General features: G+C 41.8%; 1 pseudogene across 1 annotated transcript in view; it reads right to left on the bottom strand.

The window, feature by feature from the left end:
* LOC308512499 (centriole and centriolar satellite protein OFD1-like) overlaps nt 1-7,224 on the bottom strand; it is a 76,839-nt pseudogene extending 69,615 nt beyond the window's left edge. Inside the window, exon 1 of the transcript in view lies at nt 7,198-7,224. The product of the transcript in view is annotated as a centriole and centriolar satellite protein OFD1-like (transcript). The remainder of the gene's footprint in view (nt 1-7,197) is intronic.
* Nucleotides 7,225-18,301: the final 11,077 nt, after the last annotated feature.

Raw genomic sequence — 18,301 nt, 5'->3', positions numbered from 1 at the left:
CTATCTCTTTTTTCAACATCTTCTAGTTTTCTGATTGGAGGTCTTTTACCGCCTTAGCTAAGTTTATTCCCAGTTATCTTAATTTTTTTGGTGGGATGATGAATGGGTTTCTTTTTTTAATCTCCTTTTATGTAAGTTCACTATTGGTGTATAAAAATGCCATATATTTCTTGGCGTTAATTTTGTAGTCTGCTACATTGCCGAATTCATTTATTAAGTTTACTAAATTTTTGAAGGAGTGTTTGTGGTTTTCTATGTACAGTATCATGTCATCTTCAAATAATGACAATTTACTTCTTCTTTTCCAATTTGGGAACCATTTCTTTCCTTTTCTTGTGTGATCACTGTGACTAGGACTTCCAGTACTGTGTTGAACAGGAGTGGTGAAAGTGGGTGTCCCTCTCTTGTTCCTGTTCTAGAGGAAAATGGTTTTAGTTTTTGCCCATTGAGTATGATGTTGGCTGTAGGTTTGTCATATAAGGCTTTTATTATGTGGAAGGATGATTCTTCTATTCCTACTTTGCTGACTGTTTTTATCAGAAAAGGCTGTTGCACTTGGTCAAATGCTTTTTCTGCACCAGATGATATGATTGTGTGGTTTTTCTCTCTCAATTTGTTTATGTGATGTTTCATGTGCACTGATTTGTGGATATTGTACCATCCTTGAATCCCTGGAATAAATCCACTTGGTGATGGTGTATGATCTTTCTAATGTAATGTTGTATTCGGGTTGTAGAATTTAGGTGAGGATTGCAGCATCAATGTTCATCTGGAATATTGGCCTGTAAGTCACTTTCTTTGTGGTGTCTTTTTCTGGTTTTGGGATTATGGTAATGCTGGCTTCATGAAAAGCGCTCGGAAGTATGCCGTCCTCTTGAATTATTTGAAATAGTGTGAAAAAGATTGGTTTTAGTTCTTCTTTGAATGTTTGGAAAAACTCCCTTGTGAAGCCATCTGGTCCAGGGATTTTGTTTTTCGGAAGCTTTTTGATTACTGTTTCAATTTTATCAGTAGTTATAGGCCTGTTCAGGTTTTTTGCTTCTTTCTGATTGAGTATTGGAAGCTTGTATTTGTCTAGAAATGTGTCCATTTTGTCCAGGTTTTCCATTTGTTGGAGTAGAGTTCTTATAGTTTTTACAATCCTTTGTATATCTGCCGGGTTATTTGTTACTTCAACTCTTCCATTTCTGATTTTGTTTATTTGGGTCCCCTTTCTTAGTTTCTTGGTGAGCCTCCCTAGAGGTTCATCAATTTTTTTTTCTTTTTTTCAAAGAACCAGCTCTTGCTTTCATGATCTTTTGTATTATTTTTTTTGGTCTCTATGGCTTTTATTTCTGCTCTGATCTTTATTATCTCTTTCTTTTTTGGTAATATGGGCTTTTATTGTTGCACTCTTTCTAATTATTTAAGTTGAAGATTACTTAATTTATTACCATTTTTTTCCTGTTTTCTAAGGTAGGCCTGTAGAGTTGTGACCTTCCCTCGCAGGACTGCTTTCATTGTGTCCCATAGATTTTAGGATTGTGTGTTTTCATTGTCATTTGTTTCCAGGATGCTTTTCATTTCTTCTCTGATCTCTTTGGTAACCCAACCATAGTTTAATAGCATGCTATTTAGCCTCCAAGTGTTTGATTTTTTTCATTGTTTTTATTGCACTTGATTTCTAGTTTTATGCCATTGTGACCTGAGAAGATGCTTATTACGTTTTCTATCCTCCTGAATTTGAAGAGACTTTGCCTGTGTCCTAATATGTGGCCTATCTTTGAAAATGTCCCGTGTGCACTGGAGAAGAATATATATTTGGTAGCTTTGGGATGAAATGTTCTGGAGATGTCAAGTCCATCTGAACTGGAGAGTCATTTAGGATTGCTGTTTGTTTGGAGGTTTTTGTTTAGAGGATTTATCCAGTGGTGTCAGTGAGGTATTGAAGTACCCTACATTGATACTATTGCTATCTATCTATCCCTTGATACCTTCCAGAAGTTGTTTTTTGTATTTGGGCACTCCTGTACTGGGTGCATATATGTTTACCAGACTTATATCCTCTTGTTGATTTGCTCCTTTTAGTATTGTGTAGTGGCCTTCCTTATTCCTTGCTATGACCTTCATTAGAGTTCTATTTTGTTCAGATATAAGCATTGCCACCCCAGCTTTTTTCTCATTTCCATTTGTTGAAAATTCATTTTTCCCTCTTTCACTATCTGTGTGAATCCTTTGCTCTGAGGTGAGTCTCTTGCAGACTGCAAAATATGGGTTTTGTTTCCTTATCCATTCAGCTGCCTCATGTCTTGATTGGAGCACTGAATCCATTTACCTTTAATGTTATTATTGTAAGTATTTGTTTGTCATATTTATTCTTAATGTGTGTGCTTCTCCTTGCCTTTCTGTTTCTTCTTTTTACTTCCATCCCTCTAGCATTTCTTGCATTGCTGACTTGGTGGTAATAAACACTCATAGCCCTTTTTTGTCTGTAAATTTCCTTATTAGTTCTTCAATTTTGAATTATAGCCTTGCTGGGTATGGATTCAGCCCCTTGTTTTACATCACTTTGGATATTTCATTCCATTCCCTTCAGGCCTGGTGTGTTTCTGTTGAGAAATCTGTTGATATTCTAATAGGAGATGCCTTGTAGTTAACTTTCTGTCTCTGTCTGTCAACCTTTATGATTCTTACTTTTGCATTGATGTTTAATTATGATGTGGCTTGGTGTTGGTCTTTTTGGGTTCATCTTATTTGTGACTCTGTGTGGTTCTTGGACTTGCATAGTTATTTTCTGGCCTGTATCAGGGAAGTTTTCTGTCGTTATTTCTTCCAACATGTTTTCCCCTCCCCCATCTGACTGGAAGAACTGGCTGGGTCTATAGACCAAGACTGAGCACAGACCTGCTGAGAACCTGGATTGTGGTGAGTGATTGTCACCTAAATGTACACTCCTGCTGTTTGCCCATGACCCTGATCATGTCCACCGCTGCCACACATAGAGTGGCATGTTCCCATTCTCCGGTGACTTCTCTAGGCACACTCCCATCAGGCTGGCCCAGGTGATGGACATGGGAGCCTTACATCAGGAACCAGTGCCTTGTTCTTGTGTCACCGTCCCATGACCCACTCAGAGATACGAGTGCAGGCGACTGATTCAGGCCTCAGATACTGAACATGGAGAAGGAAGTCAATTGATGGCCCCTGCCAAGGTCTCTTGTCTGGAGAGAGAAGTAATGAGACTTGGAAAGTGGAATGCTTCTGTAATTTCTTAAATTCTGCCAAACATGAGGAATTACTTTTACTCATCATCTTGACTCAGAATCCAGCTTCAGGTTCACAATGGCCAGCTATCAGACAAGTGTAAATGAGCAACATGGTTGTGACCAAAAAAAGGATGGAGAGGTCCCAGGGCAAGCCATGAGGCCAAAGAGCTTCACACTAAAGGAACTCTCCCAGAGACGGGTGCCCACGTAGGCAGCAGGAAGGATGGGACCTTGGAAGCTTATCCAAAACTAGTAAGCAATGTGACAGTTGACCAGGGCATGGAAAAGACTCTCACTCTGTGTGGAAAGTTGTATGAGCAGAAGACCCTCAAGCCATGTTTAAACTACTCTTGAAATAGTTTGCAAAGGCGCATGTCAGTGTTTAATTCTCAAATATTTAAAATCACAGGGTGCTAACTAGTGATTTTACTACTTTATTTATTTACATGTATGGTATGTTTATAACAGTTTTTTAATGTTGTGACAAAACTATGTAATAGCCATTGAAAAATAACAACTTTTCCTATGGTTATTAGGATTGCTGGGCAGGGTATTAGCTGGAGGTACCATTCTATGTGGGTTGCTCTACAGTGCAAAGCAAGACTAGTCTGTGATTTACTCATTTTGCATTTCATTTGTTTTGTTTGTTTGTTGGTCTCCTCAATCTAGTGAGGGTTCATGGCTCAGAGATACCCTGAGGAAGATCATGAACGTCTCATGAGGTGTCCGAGCTGATCACCCAGAATAGCAGTGGATGTACCCTTAGGCACTCAGTAAATTTTTTGGAGTAAATCAAGGATTGAAGAGCGAGGAGAGGTGTCTGGCTTTGGCAGGTGAGGATCAGCTGACCCGTGGACATCCCTGAGAAGATGTCCACTCTGTGCCAGTGCCTCCTGCCAGCCCTCACATAGGGCATAGAGGGATTTTCTGTCAAGTATGGATACAGAACTTTTGTGGCCATGAGTCTTATGGAACCGTCTCCAGGGGAACAATCAGCAGTGGAACGGGCTGTACAGCCTATAGCATCTGGTTTTCCTCTCAGCCACAATAGTCTTCCTCTGGCTTCGAGTTGGAGATTTAGGGTCAGTGGATGACAGGGATGCAGTAGCAGGAACCATTCTCTCCTTCTCTGGTCAGAAGCATAATTCTTACCATCTGATGAGGCAGAAGTGCAATCTTCACCAGAAGCATCCCTCTGCAGGCCTGAATGCCATGGTCGGGCCCTCCCTTTCCCTCTCGACCTCTCGTCTTCTTTGTGTCCAGGATAGGTGTGTGCCATTCTCCCCACCTTGCCCTGCACTCCCTATTGGAATGACCCAGTGCCTTTGGGGTTGGGATCTGGGAATGTCACTGGCACTTCATCTACGCCAGGCCAACCCTGCACCCCAACCCCTCCCGCCACCACCGCCGTCTGCATAATCTAGTAGATTATGTCTCTGATATTTAAGGGATGCAGATCTCAGAGTCAGCAAGACTGGCCAATGCTCTGCTGCCATTTCCCTTTTGTCCCCCATTCTGGGTTCCTCATGGGATTCTCTGGGCCATTTTCTGCCCTGTCGCTCTAGCCCAGAGTGAGTGCTCTTCGTCATGCACCTCCCCTGTGCCTCTAGAAGCGCTACCGTTGGCATTAAACGGCTAGACCCAGGCGTGTCTTGGACGTGAGGCATGTTCTCCTTGGGGAGCAAGAAGGAGGGGCAATCCCTTGTTTAGGTGTAGATGTCATTGGCTCTGAAGTGAAACCAGGTATTGTTGGGCACAGGCAGGTCAGGTAGTGCCAGCAGAGACTTGTGAGTTTGAAAAAGGCACAGAGGACAAAATACGTCAGGGTAGGAAGACGTCTGACTGCAGAGGGAAAGAAGCCAGGTGGAAGGCTGTCTGCTCGAAGGCTGGGTTAAGTGATTGGACGATGGGAAAGCCCATGCATGGGGAATGGTCCCCAGGGCCACTGAAGGCCCACAGAGGCAGGGCTTGCTGTGAAACCCAGGAAGGGCATCCGCCTTCCTCTCTGGTGCCTCTTTGGATCCAGAAAGGCAGCTGGGATGTTGATTTTCCTTCTGTACACTGTAGCTTGTCACGTTCTCCAAAACAGCTCAGAAGAATTGGGGAGAACTCCTGATTTCTGTTATCAGTGGGTGTCCCCAGCATCAGGTTCCTGATGGGCTGACTGGCATTCCAGGGATGCATAAAGAGGGTCCCAGACTTGGAGCACATTCTAAGGACTCCCTTCCTTCAAAAAAAGGTCACAAGGGCAGATGACCTGGGATCACACTAGGAATTTTGTGACTAGAGAAGGAGGTTGCACAGGATGGTCCTACTCATGGGCTCAGAGGCTACTGTGTCCTGTACATGAGAGCAGGTGGCAGGTGACCAGGATGTGGTGAAAACATCCGCCAAATTCATGTGTGGGTGCTGGGAGTCGGCGGGGCCTGTCCAATACTGGGCAGGAAGTTCTCTTGCCCCCAGTGCCACAGCACATGTCCAAGGAATGCAGGATCCGCATTTGGGGGTGGATAGAGGAGTGTTTCTTGCTCATGAAAAAGGCATGTTCACTCAGGCTTCATTTCTAGGTCATTCTAAGTGGTCCCTCCTGCCTCCTTGTATCTCCTGGACACTGGGATCTCATAGAGGCTGCCTGAGTTTGGGCTCCTACAATTTTCCAATTTCTGCCTGGTGCATGTAATGTCTGTGTTAAAGAGAAAATCTCAGCCCCCAGGTGGCACCACTCAGGCTTTCAGCCCATGATACCAAGTCTAGACTCAACTGCTGACCTCATTACAGTTTGAACCTCTTCCACAAACCTCATCAGCCAGTCTGGAATTTTCAGGTCAACACCACTGTGGTAGTCTGTCATGTGGTCCCTCTGCCTGGAATATGAGAGTTGTTTGGGCATCACAGTGCAGGGGGTACAGAAGGGCCTACAGAAATGCTGTGCCTCTCTGTCTCTCTGTTAGTGGGTCAGCACACACAAGGTGCATCCACAGGGACTGGAACAAGTGGTTTCCAGTGAGCACCACGGAGGTACAACTTGTCTGGGGCCATCATGGGTAACTAGTCCAGGCCCTGGACTCAAACACTCCTCCCCACTGGCCTGTGGCCACTCCATGGTAGGGCTTCCCTGTGCACAAGTCAGGCCCCCAGTATTCAAAGGGACATCAGCCTGCCAGGGACCCAGACCACTGGCCTCACAAGTCTATGCCTGTCATTCCACTGGATCAAGCCCCTTCTTGAATTCAAGTTCCTGTGGCCTGTAAACACATTTACATTCTTTTCAGAAAAATACTAAGCTGGCATAAACCTCTGCTTTGTTCTGTGTCCCGTCCTAAGAATAGGACATCCTTTTGTTGAGGATGGTCTAATGTTAGAAGACTTTCCCCTCATGATCCTCCTTCCCATCAATCAAGGAGGTGATAAAGCAACTCTCAGCCAGTGATAGGCCTCTGGTCTGAAGAGTGGACAACCCCAAGCCAGCTCCCGGAGAGCATTTAAGTGGACACAGGTGAAGGTCACACCGGGGAGATGGGGGTATGGAGGTCTACCCTGAGGGGCAATACAACCAAGTGAAAGGGCAATGTCCTAGTGTGCTGTTGGATCCCACAGTCAATGGACAGTTAGCTGGCCAGCAAGGAACAGGCTCCCCGATCACCTGCCACTGCATTCTGGCCCTAGGCTGTCTCAGTTTGCTCACTGTGTGGCCTGCCAGAGGAGCACCTAGGGAGAAGGCCACACATCCAGGCCCAGGGGCAGGGCTCCATTTGCCTGTATGTCTCCCTAATTGTGAGGAAGTCAGTCCTGGTTTTTCTCCTTCTGCCTCTCATTCAGTGCCAGCCACTCATGTGCTTGCTGCTCTCTGCTGGGTGTCAGCAGCTTCCTAGCTTGTCACATACAGCACCTGGCCCTTCGTTCTCTTTTTATTGCTGTTCCTTTCTTTTTCTTCTACCTTCCACTCATTTACCTTGGGCCCATCAGTGTAGGAGCTCATTTTCCCGTTTCTTAAGTACATTTCTTATTGATTTCAGAGAGGAAGGGAGAGGGAGAGATGGATAAAACATCAATAATGAGACAAAATCATTGGTTGGCTTACTCCTGCACATCCACCTGGGGATCCAGATGTAAACTCTGGCCCCTGCGCCAACTGAGAATTGAACTATGTCCTCTTGGTTCATAGGCCTACTGAGCCACACTGGCCAGGCACACTCTGCTTCTTCTAGTGGGAAGAGAAAATGCTGAAGTCTCTGTAACAGCTGGTGAGCTCTCCACCCCCCCAAAAAAGAGGATAAGAGAAAAAGGCTCAGAAAATGTGTATCTCTTACAGCAAACACTCTCTTTCTCTTCCTCTCTCTCTCCTATTCTGTCTCCCTCTCCCTGTCCCTCTGACATGCACCTTGTCTTCCCATCCCCACCTTCACAGGAAATAGTGTCCATAATGGGAATCAGAACCTCTGGCATTTGAGGAAAAGTATACAAATGGGCAGGTTCTGAGGGAGGAAGGGCATAGGCAAAATATCCCATGGTCTGGGTGTTAATTCCTCTACACATAGAGATCATGCCCATTACCTTGTGGGGAGATTCACCTGTGGGGCCAACTTATGTAAAGCTCTTGTCATCATGTCCTCCTCTGGAATTGCCCACTGTTATTAGCATTGATGGTATTTATTAACCACCAGATGCAAGATCAGGAAGAAAATAAAAGTCAGTGCACCCTGGCCAGTGTGTCTAGGCATTGTCCTGTGCACCAGAAAGTTCACCGATTTGATTTCTGGCCAGGGCACATGTCCAGGTTGCAGGTTCAGTCCTCAGGCATCCAACATTGTTTCTCTCTAACATGAATGCATGCTTCTGTGTCTGTCTCTCTCCATTCACCTCTCTCTAAAGAATTAATTTTAAAAACCCACCATATTAAGACACAACAAAAGAAAACTCATTGCTGCATGTTGCCTCTAAAACCAAGTGTCCTGCACTTGACGCTTTATTTGTTCTGGAGACCACAATGAGAAATCTAGAAAAATTCTTTATTGGAATCTGGATTTTTCCATCAAAATATTCAGAAAAGCATAATATTAAGGCAATGAGGCTTAGAAAGCTTAGATAGAGACCACATCTGTGAAGATGTGCACAGAAGGGGCCTGGATAGGAGGTGACTGCTGGTGCACAGGCATCTTGTACATGAAGGCACTATGGGCAGGGTCTCTAGGCCATCAGAAAGCAAGCGGGGAGAGTAAGGCACACATAGTAGGTTCCTTACTACTAGAATGTACCCTAGAGTCCACCAATCTGCACAGCTGTCAGGCAGGCTGGATACAGGGCAGCTGGAGCACACGAATGTGAAAAGAAAGACTCTGAATAAAGAAGAGCCAAAGCCTGGCCTGCTTGGCTCAGTGGATGAGTTTCGACCTGTGAACCAGGAGGTCAGGGTTCAATTCCCCGGCCGGGACATGCCCATGTTGTGGGCTCTTAGCCCAGTAGATGTCTTGTAGGAAGCAGCCAATCAATGATTCTCTCTCACCATTGATGGTTCTAACTCTTTCTCCCTCTCCCTTCCTCTGTGAAATCAATAAAAACATATATCTAAAAGTATGTACATAGCTTAGGGTTTTGATACCCTGAATATCCATTTAGAAATACAAGAAGGAGCCTTTTGTCATGGTCAGGATTTTTATGCTGTTCCTTCTTCCCCTTTAATCTTCCTTTCTAGTCCACTTCCCCATGGGATTGTATATAAAGTGATCTATTTCATGCTGGGACATTTTGTCTTGTTTGTCTTGTTGTATTTCTCTGTACCATAATACGTTATCAGTACAAACCTACATTGGAAAAATTAGGCTGAGTAAATTTGGCATCCAAATGGCTTTATTAAGTATTTCACCAATCCAGGAGCATACCAGCTGGCAATGGAAAATGGGCTCACTGAGCCATACCATCCATGGTTTGTGCCACCCCACAATGTGCAATCTGACAGGCTAGATTTTAAAATCCTTAAAAAGTTGAGGTCCCAGCTTCCAAAATTTTCAATTAATTTCACATACACTATTTTAATAAAAAGAATGTTAAAAACCACACACTATTGGGGTAATTTTTAAAATTGAAGTTGGAAGGCTTGTTGATAACTATACACTCAACAGTCCAAGAGGTGAGTTTCTAAAAACCTTTCCCATTCATGATGTTTGTTTATATTCACTAATAAAAATACTGAGGATTTGAGATAACTCATAGTTTGACTGATCATACCCTTTGTGGTACATTAAATATCAAATAGTTGCAGAGAAAGTGCATTAATAGTTCTCCAATAAAATACATATCACAATCTAGGGGCACTTTTGTTCACTCCGTTTAGAAGTATAGTCAGGAAAGCTAACTGGTTCCGTTTAAGTGGTAATCTCTGTTTCAATCTTAGTATAACCACTTCAGAAAGTGCTGATGTCATTTAAGTAAGCAAAAGTATGCCTACATTTAGACTTCTTCAAACTTTTATATCATTCCGTATGCAATTTTTCCCTATTTATACTATTCCTTTCAAGGTTGAGGACATACAAAATGTCACAGGAAGGAGGTCAAGAATTGTTTTGCAGCCTTGGTGGAGTTCCCCAATCCTTTTTTCCATTTAGGTTTTCCAAGGAGAATATGCAAATTGTTTACCCTCCCTAACTGGAAACAGGGCAGCATGCCATGAAGAAGTAACACACTGCTTCATTTATTTTTCTTATCATTATTTTTCAGATTATTACAGTTCCTCTTTTTCCCGCATAGCTCCCTTCCACCCAGTTCCCACCTCACCTTCTGCCCTTACCCCCACACTGTCCTCATCCATAGGTGTACGATTTTTGTCCAGTCTCCTCCCACGCTCCCCACACCCCCACATCCCTTTCCCCCACAAGAATTGTCAGTCCACCCCCTCTCTATGCCCAATTCTATTATATTCACCAGTTTACTGTGATCAGATTTTTTACTCACTTGATTTTTAGATTCACTTGTTGATAGATATGTATTTATTGTTCATAATTTTTATCTTTACCTTTCCTTCTTCCTCTTCTTAAAGAATACCTTTCAGCATTTCATATAAAAAATATGGAACGCTTCACGAATTTGCATGTCATCCTTGCTCGGGGCCATGCTAATCTTTTCAGTATCATTCCAATTTTAGTACATGTGCTGCCGAAGCAAGCACAGTTCTCTTTCTTTTTTGATAACTATATGTATTATTTGGAAACAGTAAGATCTCAGTATGTATTTAAAAGAATGAGTGAATGCACTCTTTCATGAGCCTATAGTCTTCTTATTTTTTTTTAAGTTTATAATAGTCTTTATTATCCATGAGTGAGTGAGATCATGTGGTGTTTTTCCTTCATTGACTGGCTTATTTCACTTAGCATAGTGCTCTCCAGTTCCATCCATGCCACTGAAAATGGTAAGAGTTTCTTCTTTTTTACAGCAGCATAGTATTCCATCATGTAGATGTACCACAGTTCTCTAATCCATTCATCTACTGATGGACACCTAGACTGTTTCCAGATCTTAGCTATGGTGAATTGTGCTGCTATGAACATATGGGTGCATATATCCTTCTGATTGGTGTTTCTGGTTTCTTGGGATATATTCCTAGAGTGAGACCATAGCGTCAAATGGGAGTTCCATTTTTAATTTTTTGAGGAAGCTCCATACTGTCTTCCATAGTGGCTGCACCAGTCTGCATTCCCACCAGCAGTGCATGAGTGTTCCTTTCCTCCACATCCTCTCCAGCACTTGTAGTTTGTGGATTTGTTGATGATAGCCATTTTGACAGGTGTGAGATGGTACCTCATTGTTGTTTTGATTTGCATCTCTTGGATTATTAGTGACTTTGAGCATGTTTTCATATGTCTCTTGGCTTTCTGAATGTCCTCTTTTGAAAGGTGTGTAGGCCCTTGGCCCATTTTTTGATCGGATTTTTTATCTTCCTTTTGTTAAGTTGTATGAGTTCCCTATAAATTTTGGAGATTAGTCCCTTGTCAGATATAACATTGGCAAATATGTTTTCCCATGCAGTGTGCTTTCTTGTTGTTTTGTTGATGGTTTCTTTTGCTGTGCAGAAGCTTTTTATTTTGATCTAGTCCCAACTGTTTATTTTCCCTTTAGTTTCCAATGCCCTAGGAGCTGTATCAGTGAAGAAATTGCTTCGGCATATGTCTGAGATTTTGTTGCCTTTGGATTCTTCTAGTATTTTTAGGGTTTCCTGTCTTACATTTAAGTCCTTTATCCATTTTGAGTTTATTTTTGTGTATGGTGTAAGTTGGTGGTCTAGTTTAATTTTCTTGCATGTATCTGTCCAATTTTCCAAACACCATTTATCTTGACTCCATTGTATGTTCTTGCCTCCTTTGTCAAATATTAATAGAGCATATTGGTTTGGGCCAATTTCTCGGCTCTCTATTCCATTCCATTGATCTATATGTCTGTTCTTGTGGGAATACCAGGCAGGTTTGAGAACAGTGGCTTTGTAATACATCTTGATATCTGGTATTGAGATTCTACCTACTTTGTTCTTTCTCAGGATCGCTACAGCTATTCAGGGTCCTTTTTTATTCAAGATGAATTTTTGGAGAGGTCTGTGAAATATGCCGTTGGTATTTTAATGGGAAGTGCATTGAATTTATAGATTGCTTTAGGTAGTATGGACATTTTAATGATTTTGATTCTTTCAATCCAAGAACATGGTATGTTCTTCCATCTGTTTATGGCTTCCTCTATCTCTTTTTTCAACGTCCTGTAGTTTCCTGAGTAGACATCTTTTACGTCCTTAGTTAAGTTTATTCCAAGGTAGCTTAATTTTTTTGGTGTGATGGTAAATGGGAGTGTTTTTTTAGTCTCTCTTTCTGTAAGTTCACTATTGGTGTATAGAAATCCCATCGATTTCTTGACGTTAATTTTGTATCCTGCTACATTGCCGAATTCATTTATTAAGTCTAATAGTTTTTGATGGAGTCTTTAGGGTTTTGTATGTCTAATACCATGTCATCTGCAAATAAGGAGAGTTTTACTTCTTCTTTTCCAATTTGGGTGCCTTATATTTCTTGTTCTTGTCTAATTTCAATGGTTAATACTTCCAGTACTATATCAAACAGAAGTGGTGAGAGTGGGCATCCCTGTCTTGTTCCTGTTCTTAGGGCGAATGGTGTTAGTTTTTCTCCATTGAGTATGATGCTGGGTGTGGGTTTTTCATATATGGCTTTTATTATGTTGAGGTATGATCCTTCTACTCCAGCTCGCTGAGAGTTTTTATCAAAAATGGATATTGGATTATGTCTAATGTTTTTTTCTGCATCAATTGATAAGACTATGTGGTTTTTTCTTTCAATTTGTTTATATGATATATCACATTTATTAATTTTCAGATATTGTACCATCCTTGCATCCCTGGGAATAATCCAACTTGGTCATGGTGTATGATCTTTCTCATATACTGCTGGATCTGATTTGCTAAGATTTTGTTGAGGATTTTGGCATCTATGTTCATGAGGAATATTGGCCTGTAATTCTCTTTCATTGTGTTGTCTTTACCTGGTTTTGGTATTAGGGTGATGCTGGCTTCATAGAATGATCTTGTAAGTGTTCCTTCCTCTTGGATTTTTTGTAGTAGTCTGAGCAGGATAGGTTTTAGGTCTTCCTTGAATGTTTGGTAAAACTCCCCTGTGAAGCTGTCTGGTCCTGGGCTTTTGTTTGCTGGAAGCTTTTTGATGACTGCTTCAATTTCTTCCATAGTTATTGGTCTCTTGAGATGTTTTGATTCTTCCTGATTGAGTTTTGGAATGTTGTATTTTTCTAGGAATATGTCCATTTCATTCGGGTTGTCTAGTTTGTTGGAGTAGAGCTGTCCATAGTATTTTTTAACAATCATTTATATTTCTGTGGGGTCTGTTGTTATTTTGCCTCTATCATTTCTGATTTTGTTTATTTGGGTCCTCTGTCTTTGCTTCTTGGTGAGCCTAGCTAGAGGTTCATCAATCTTGTTTATCCTTTCAAAAAACCAGCTCTTGGTTTCATTGATTTTATATATTGTTTTTTGATCTCTGTGTCATTTATTTCTGCTCTAATCTTTATTATCTCCTTCCTTCTGCTCGCTCTGGGCTTTTCTTGTTGCTGTCTTTCTAGTTTCTTGAGTTGTAGGGTTAGATGGTTTACTACCATATTTCCTTGTTTCTTGAGATAGGCCTGTAGAGCTATAAACTTCCCTTTCAAGATTGCTTTCATTGTGTACCATAGGTTTTGGACTGTTGTGTTTTCATTGTCATTAGTTTCCAGGATGATTTTCATTTCTTCTTTGATATCATTGGTAAACCAATCAATATTTAATAGCATGCTATTCGGCTTACAAGTGTTTGAGTATTTTTGGTTGTTTTTATTGTAGTTTATTTCTAATATTATGCCATCATGATCTGAGAAGATGCTTGGTATGATCTCAATCTTCTCAAATTTGGAGAGACTTTGTTTGTGACCCGATATGTGGTCTATTTTTTATATGTCCCATGAGCCCTTGAGATGAATATATTTTCCTTGGCTTTGTGGTGAAGTGTTCTGAAGATGTCAGTTCAGTCCATCGGGTTCAGTGAGTCATTTAATATTGCTGTTTCTTTGCTGATTGTTTGTATAGAGAATTTATCCAGTGATGACAGTGGTGTATTAAAGTCCCCTACTATGATTGTATTGTTGTCGATCTCTCCTTTGATATCTTCCAGGAGTTTTTTTTTTTTATATATATATATTTGTGTGCTCCTGCATTGGGTGCATATATGTTTATCAGGGTTATATCTTCTTGTTGTATTGATCCCTTTAGGATTATGAAGTGGCCTTCCTTATCTCTTGTTATGGCCTCACTTTGAGGTCTATTTTGTCTGATATAAGTATTGCTACCTCAGCTTTTTTTTTCATTTCCATTTGCCTGAAAGATATATTTTCATCCCTTCACTTTCACACTGTGAGTCCCTTCTTCTGAGGTGGGTCTCTTGTAGACAGCAAATGTATGTGTCATGTTTTGTTTATCCATTCAGCCACTCGATGTCTTTTGGTTGGAGAATTTAGTCCATTTACGTTTAAAGTTATTATTGAAAGATACTTGTTGTAGCCATTTCTTTTTTGTTTGTGGCTATTTTCTTTCTGAGCGTTATAGTTCTTCTTTTTACACCAGTTCCTTTAGCATTTCTTGCATTGCTGGCTTGGTGGTGATAAACTCCCTTAGCATTTTTTTTTGTCTGTGAAGCTTCTTATTTCCCCTTAAATTTGAATGATAGCCTTGCTGGATAGAGTATTCTTGGATTCTGTCCTTTACTTTGCATGACTTTGCAAATATCTGTCCATTCTTTTCTTGCCTGATGTGTTTCTCTTGAGAAATCATTTGATGATCTAATGGGAGATCCCTTGAATGTAACTTTCAGTCTCTCTCTCTTGCAGCCTTTAAGATTTTCTCTTTGTCTTGAACATTTGCCATGGTAATTATGATTTGTCTTGATGTGGTTCTTTTCGGGTTCACCTTGTTTGGGACACTCTGTGCTTGAGTGATTTTTTTCTTCCCCACCTCTCAGAAGTGTTCTGATATTATTTCTTTCAATAGGTTTTCTAACCCTTGTTCCTCTGCTGTAGTTCTGGCACCCCTATTATTCATATGTTCTTTCATTTCATGTTGTCCAATAGCTCCCTTAGGCTCTCCTCCTCTCTTTTATTTTTTTCTCCAGTTGCTGTTCAGTTTGGGTGTGTTTTGTTTCCCTGTCTTCTAATTTGCTAATTCGGTCCTCCACTTCTCCTAGTCTACTGTTGAAACTTTCAATGCTGTTTTTTATTGCAGCTATATCCCTCTTCATTTCTTCATGTTTATTACGTAATTTACTGAGTTTTGTCATCTGTTTCTTCTTGCTTCTTGCATAAGTTGTTGATTTTTTCCTCCATCCGGTTTATGCACTCTAGGACAATTATTCTGACTTCTTTTTCTGTCATGTTTCATGCCATTGTATCACTTAGCTGCTTTTCTGGTGAGTCCTCCTTTTCTTTCCTTTGGGGTTTCTTTGTCTACCAATGTTTGATCGTACCGCCATATCTAGACGTTGTCTTTCAGTGGCTGCTCCTTGGGTGGCAGTGGCTCCTTGGGCTGCGGTTGCTCCTCGGGGAGTTGTGGTAGCAGTTGCTCCTCAGTTGGTAGCAGCTCCTCTTGTGGGTGCTGTTCACAGTTGCGCTGGCTCCTCTGGGCTTGTTCGGGAGACTTCACACACAGCTGCTGTTCCTCAGACAGAGGGTGTGGAGATCAGGATTGCTGCTGTTCCTTGGATGGGGGCGGGCTACACAAGCAGCTGCTACTTCTTCGAATTGTTACTTTTAATCCCACACTGCTTCATTTTGTATGCAGTACACTTCAAAGAATTATGCACTTATGGTCAAAGGCACATTGGGAAATTTAGGTGCAAGACTTCAACTCACAATCCAAATAAATTGGTTTTATGTGTTTGTAGTAAAATAAGACAAGGATTCCCTTTTTGTGGAAAACTTTATTCTGAAGTTGTTGTTTTTTAATTTTATTGTTTAAGGTATTACAGATAGTAATACATATGTCACTCTTTTTATTATTTTTCCCCAATGACCTCCCCTAGGTCTCCCTAACCCCCGCCCTAGTGTCTTGCCTCTGTTGGTTGTGCTTATATTCTGAAAATTTTAACAATACAATATATTCAGTTTAAACATTTAACTATACTGTAATTTAAATCAGCACTTATGAAACAACCTTGAGTAATTCAAACTTTGCATCTTATCCACAAATTTCATAAAGGGACCTACTATTCCTGGTTCTTCCCCAAACCCACCATTTGCTTTTACCCATTCTTAACTAACAGAAGACCTATTTTTTAAAATTAAATATCACCCGTACCTTAGCATTATTTTTAATTTAACTGTCTTTCCCCTGACTCCCCCAGAAAGAGCCCAATAAGTTGAGCAATTGTACTGAATAATTCACGAATTCTGTTATCTCTGACAACAGTATGCTCGGGACCTCTTACAGAGGTGTCCCATCTGCTGTTGTAATAATTGCCTAGCCCCTCATCATAACCACCTAGTGTGCGGCTATAATAATCATCACAGCAACTGGTCCACCGTAAGTCATAGGGGGCATTTGTGTTGGTGGTGCTCCACCTGAGCCTCCTAAAAAGTCAGTGACCAAACAACGATACTTGAACCTCTTTATGAATAATTTTATGTCAGTATGACATGACCCTAGTAAAGTCTTAAATATTTAGAAAAGCTATCCTTTATCTGCCTGTGCTGAAAAGGTGTCAGTGATGCTGAGGTATTTATTTATTTAAAATACAGCTTAAGAATAATGTTTTAACTTAAATAATTAATTATGAATGAATATGAAGGCACATTCTCTGGAAATGGGCTGAAATTCAGACCTTCGTATTATTTCTATGCTTCTCGCTGTCAAATGCTCCTTCTGATGAAAAAATGTGAAAATATGCCCCCTGGCTGCTGTGTCTAAGTGGGTTGAGAATCTGGCTTGGCATGGCAGGATCCCGGATTTGATTCCAGGTCAAGGACATGTCCCTGGGTTCTAGTTAACCATGATGTTTCTCTCTCTCTCTCTCTCTCTCTCTCTCTCTCTCTCTCTCTCTCTCTCCATCTTTCTCACTCCCACCTCCCCTTCCATGCTTTCTGTTGAAAAAGGACAACACTAGAAAAAGGTCCTCTACTTGAATTAGCAACAGTAAAACACACAGATACATTATGCTGCCTACATATAATAAAACCAACATTGAAAAAATTCTCCATCCACCTAAAAGTGACTGAAAATCCCAGTGCAATAATGTCTAAGGGAAAAAGGGATTGACAGCCTTCAGGGCCATAGTACAGGTTTAGAGATGGTAGAGGGCTTGAAAGAGGCTGCTTACCCAGCTTCTAGCCTGAGTGGGTCCTTATGGTACCAAGCAACCAGTTTTAGTTTTCAGAGTGGTGCTGTTTCTCTTATAAAAGGGAGATCTGCTTCTGCAATAACATGGAGGCCCCCAGCTTCCCCTACTCTTCTCCTGTTCCTATGCTCCTTGCTCATCACTCCCGCAGGCATGATGGTCATCTTTCATATTCACTGTGCCAGGCCCTTCCCTGCCCCAGACTGAGGATCAAAGTGCGTAGCAACAGGAACTGACATTGACCAACTAGAAGCACACCCTGCCGAGAGCTTCAGAGCTACAGCCCCACTGGGACTGAGAAAACACCATGCCCTGGGATGTCTTGGAGGCTTGGGCCCAGTGGCCTTCTCTCACCACCACAGGCAGGTGGCTGTGATTTTTGTTCTCTGGGCCCTCTGCTTGTGCTTAAGCTCGGCAGGTATTGGGAAGTGGAGCAGCAGTGGCAGGAATCACTCCCACCTCCGCTGCAGTGCTAGTAATGTTTGGCAACCAGGATTAGGCCGAAGCCGTCAGTCGGACATCCCCTGAAGGCTCCTGGACTGCAAGAGGGTACAGGACTGGGTGAGGGACTCCTAGTGTACAAAGTTCATGCACTTGGCCTCTAGTATTAGAAATAAACTACAATAAAATGTAACAACATCAAATACTTGGAGGCTAAATAGTCTGTTATTAAATAACTAGAGGCCCAGTGTATGAATTGCTGCATGGAAGCAGTCCGGTCGGCCTCCCCAGATGGGGGCCCATCAGGGCCAGGCTGGCAGGGATTAGTGGCCACTGGCATTTAGCCAGAAGGCCATGCCTCCAATCTGTGTGTTAGGGGAATATAGGGGTGTTGTTGACCAGGGGGAGGAGCCATGGGTGGTTTTCTTTTCAGTCCCGCCCTGAAATGGTTATTGGGGACAGATGGGAGGTCAGGCTGGCCAAGGCTATGGCCAATCAGGGCCTAGATAAGCCTGGTTGGCTGCTGCAATGCAAGTCTTAGCCACTGTTCATTCTGGTCATTCTTCCACTCCAGTCACAGGGATTTTGTGTATAAAGATAGATGACTGGGTTACCAAAGAGATCAAAGAAGAAATCAAAATCATCCTGGAAACAAATGACAATGAAAACATAAAAATCCAAAATGTATGGGACATACTG

The sequence above is a fragment of the Myotis nattereri genome, assembly GCF_964212035.1.
Source record: "Myotis nattereri genome assembly, chromosome: Y".
Taxonomy (NCBI): Eukaryota; Metazoa; Chordata; class Mammalia; order Chiroptera; family Vespertilionidae; genus Myotis; species Myotis nattereri.
The sequence above is the reverse complement of the archived record's forward strand: the minus strand, read 5'-3'. Positions and strand labels throughout refer to the sequence as shown.